Below are 4,403 nucleotides of genomic sequence, written 5' to 3'. Positions count from 1 at the left end.
GTGGCTGACTAAATACTTTTTTGCCCCACTGTATCTCTGCATGAAAAATCTCCAGACTAGAGCTTTAATTTGGTTATTCTTCCTTATGAAACAAGTAGTTGTTTGGTCTTTAAGTGTTAGGAAATAGTAAAGAAGATCAGTCAAAGTTGTGAACAGCTGTCAGGCTTGGATTGGATTTCAAAGGTGTGTGTGGTGTGTGTTGCGCTTTCTTTTTTTTTTTTTTCAGTTTTCTTTTGCTTGAAAAACATTCATGTGAAAATAGTCACCCCGTATGCTTTTTCGAAATCACAGTGAGCAAGATCCACACGTTCAAAATACCCTCATAAAAAAAATGCTTGTTAACCAGAGGTCATCCATAACCAATACCTAGTTGGTAATATAATACGTTATAAAATACACCTTTTAAAAAGTAGACAGAATATGTTGAATTGTTCATTTTTTTTTTTTTTTATGCGTGTCATGTGTGTGTCAGAATGAGATCTCAGATTACTAGTAGAACAAAATGCTCCCAATATTCGGATCGGTGCACTACGTGGGGACAGTATCTTCTTATCTTTCTAATCCCCACATCTGGCTTCACAGCACAGACTTCTGCTTGATCAGCTCTGTTTTTATATTTAACTCAGCCTGGAGTGGACTAAATGCAACATTACAGCAGTTTAGAAAATATTCTCCACCAAGTTGACCCATCGTGCACGTTTTAAGTTACTATTGTTTATTTCTTCAAAACTAAAGTCAGTCAGGGCTGACATTTTCTTTCCCACACAGAACGATGGACACTGGAACACCTGCAAATGTTTCCTTAAGCCTTTTATGTGCATTGTGGAATATATGTAAAAAGTGCTTTAGAGTGTAAAATTTCAAACAGTAGAGGATACGATTACTAAAGCTGGACAAACACAGAGAATTCACATAAAGTCTGAATGACAAAGGAAAAGAAGCTAGGTGTGTTTATTTGTTTAGTGCTTTTTATGTGTTATGTGAGCCGTGGTGGAGAAAGAGCTCCGTTTGCTTGAGTAACCAAACACAGTACAACAAAGTGCAGGCATGCAAAGTACTGGCCTGTAGATAAGAATCAATAAAATGTGCTTCAAGTGTTACAGTGTAAGCATCTTTGTTGATAATGTAAAGTGATTAATATTATTACCGTAATAAAAATAATATAAGGGCAATAAATAAGTGGCATTGCAAGTCTACAAAACGTTTGGGGTTTTTGTGTTTAGAAGCGATTTAAAGGATGTTGTTGATGACTTAAGCTTTTATATTTAACCCTTAAACAACCAGAAGGACCGACCTGATGATCTAAGACCATTTGAGCAATAGTGGTGTAACAGAAATGCTAGCATGTATAGAGGGATTCAGTCTGAGAGCTGGGTTTTGTTAATAACTTAACCAGTGATTTGTGTTTTTGACGCATTTTAGTTCATGATAATTCATCTCATTATTAAATTGAACCAATGTTAGAAGACTTCTCAAACACAAGAGGAAACTGTTGGCATAACTTCAAACAGTATTTACACAAAATATGTGTACATATATATCTGATTTAACAATCAGGGGGTCATATGATGGTTGGGTTTTTCTTTGTATGTATTATTGTAGGGTCTACCTTACAATATAAAGCACCTTGTGGTGACTGATGTTGAGATTGGTACGCTGACAAACCAGAGTAAACGAGAAGCTGTTCTTAGAAGTTTCTGCATGAATGCATCGCTTAAAACATTGGCGCTCAGGTTCACTGTACAAATGTTAAAAAAGGAAACCAGCCTCTTAAATGTTAAATCCTCTGCACCGGGTTAATGTGTTCTTGTGTGGCATGTTTGCATGACATCATCCAGGAAGGTTAAAAAAAAAAAAACCTGAGTCTGTTATTGTAAGATTGAGAGTAGTGAAGTCTTTGTGTTACTATTTATAGAGATGTGACTCAATACCAGTTCAGTTTAAGCACACAGACTTACAAACTGTGTAAGCAAGTGATAAAATATTTTTTTTAAATTGTTGTTATTAAAATGTTATTATCATTAAAATATAAAATATTATTAGTATTAAATATTCAAATATTATTATAAAATATTAATCGCTACAGGAAATAGATAAACAAAAGAAAACATTTTTTTTTAGTTGAAATTGTTTATATGAACAGGTAATGGGACATTTTGCACGTATCCACATACTGAGGAGGCAGTGACCCAATGATATTATGTGATTAACATCAGTGCAGATCATATGCTTGTAATGACGTGTTTCCACGCTGTGGTATTGTTACTGATTTAAATCATCCGCCTGGCCCTCTGCCAGCGAGCCACAGTTTTACTGAATGCACCTTTGTTCGTCTCGCTGATCTCGTTCAGGTTTTCTGGTCGTGCCAAAATGAGGCCCTGTGATGGATGCCATCTTGGAAGCATCACAGATCAGCACATACCAGAGACTGGAGCGACCAGCTGCTCTAGTTTCACAGAGCGCCTCATCAGTGCAGACTTCAGCCATCACCACAAACCTACAAAGTGAGACCCATGTAACAACTTAATGTTACTGTAACAAGCTTATTGTTTCATGTGTTCTTCCTTAAGGGTGTCTTTATTCAGAGATGGTATCAGGGTAGCTTTGCATGATTCACAGCTCATTATAATCCTTATTTATCTTATAATGGATTTTTGTGTAAATACCAACCAGTCATGTGAATAAATACAGTAATTGTTGAAGTGTGTTTGGCATATGAATTCAGATTTACATTTTCTAGCACTTTTGCACTCACTATGTTCATCTTTCAAATCTCCAACTGTTTACACATTGACGCATGGCTGCCGTAAAAGAAATTATAATTTTAAAGAAATGAGGCACACTTCTTCTTTACTTGGCCCGCAGCTACACTGCATTTGTCTCTTTAAACCGAACTGACAGACTGACCCTGTCTTTCAGTGATGACCTGCAGATGGATGCGGTGGAGTTTTCCACGATTCTTTATCTGCTGATGAATCACAACCTAGACCTGATAAACTTTAACTTGGAGAATAAAATCGTCAAGTAAGCTTGATTACCCATAAATACGCAGTGAACAGCAGCTCCTATGCTTAAAGCCCTGTCTCTGAGAGTTTCCTGATTATCTTCGATCTGACTGTACTCCTCTTTGGTTGTCTCCCTGGTCTCGATGCTTTCACGTGGCTTCAATGTGCCCCGTTTGTGTATAAAATCTCGTCTTCCCTCACCTATTGTTAGATCATCTGTTTGTTCTCTCTCTGCGTCTACCTCACATCACCTTATTTGGCCTGCATCTGCATCCTCCCTTTAAGTCCTCTCTCTTACTGTAATATTAAAAACTAGAAGCAGGGAAAAACAGCTGGCCCAACATGTGCACTACTCTTGTACAACCTGACATCCAAAATGTATGAAATGAAAAAAGCAAAATGTTTTTTGTTTTTTTTTTGGCCTATGCGTTGTTTACACACAAACATTTAGCAGAGATATTCACATTTGAATTAAAGAAACTGCTTCCAGTGCCTCAGCAAGTAGCTCAGCATGTTTGATTCAGCAGTTACCCCAAGGCTGGAACTGACCCACAGACTGTTTGCTTGCAAGTGAATTTGTTAACCACTACACCCGACGGACATTTACAAACTAATTTTTTAAACTTTGTCTCCACTATAAATCACAAATGATCTGCCACTACATAACTACGCTGCATACATATTAATACATCTGAACTTTTATTACTTCACATGCCTTCATTCTGTGTTTTACTCAGGATAAGATTTTATGTTAGTCATCTGCCTCCATTTCACCCTTTCTTTACCATCCTTGTTTGTCACACCAGCCCACTGTCCTCCTTTACGACCTTCATCCATGAGGTGTTACTCCTTTCCTGGCAGCTCCATCTTCAGCATGCTTTGGCCAGTATATTCACTTTCCATCTTCTGCACATGTGCAAACCATCTCAGCCCTGCCTCTCTAATTTTTTCTGTGTTTCGCACTCATTTTTAATCCTGTCCATCCTCTTGCCTTTTTGTTAGTATCACCATCTGTAAAATACGCATGATAGCAGACCGTACTAACATCTTGTAAACCTTCCCTTGCACTGTTGCTGCTTCCTTATTTTACAAATGACCCCTAACACTCATCTCCACTTGCTTCACCCTCCCCACGCTCTCTTCTGCACCTCTCTTGTTCATTGTTTGATGCTTTGAATGTTTGACCCCAGGTATTTACTCATCCACTTTCAATATCCTTGCTCCATGCATCATCAACTTTCTACTTTGCTCCCCTCTGTCACTTGACTTTTATTATTTTTAATATTTCACAATAGCAATCACATATTAGCCATCTTTACTTTTATTTGTACTTCTGCAAGTGAGATGAGCTGATGGTTTGTGTTTTTGTAGCCTTGCACTGTTGAGAGTTCATAAACA

The 4,403-nt window shown here is 37.5% G+C and overlaps 1 long non-coding RNA gene across 1 annotated transcript in view; it reads left to right on the top strand.

The window, feature by feature from the left end:
- Positions 1-2,093: 2,093 nt before the first annotated feature.
- The window catches only part of LOC102299793, a 4,771-nt gene continuing 2,461 nt past the window's right edge, over positions 2,094-4,403 (top strand). Inside the window, exons 1-2 of the long non-coding RNA XR_317815.2 lie at positions 2,094-2,504; positions 2,920-3,024. This is a non-coding gene — a long non-coding RNA (uncharacterized LOC102299793). The remainder of the gene's footprint in view (positions 2,505-2,919; positions 3,025-4,403) is intronic.

This window comes from Haplochromis burtoni, unplaced genomic scaffold, assembly GCF_018398535.1.
Source record: "Haplochromis burtoni strain Fernald_Lab_line unplaced genomic scaffold, NCSU_Asbu1 Contig_1184, whole genome shotgun sequence".
NCBI classification, from domain to species: domain Eukaryota; kingdom Metazoa; phylum Chordata; class Actinopteri; order Cichliformes; family Cichlidae; genus Haplochromis; species Haplochromis burtoni.
The sequence above is the reverse complement of the archived record's forward strand: the minus strand, read 5'-3'. Positions and strand labels throughout refer to the sequence as shown.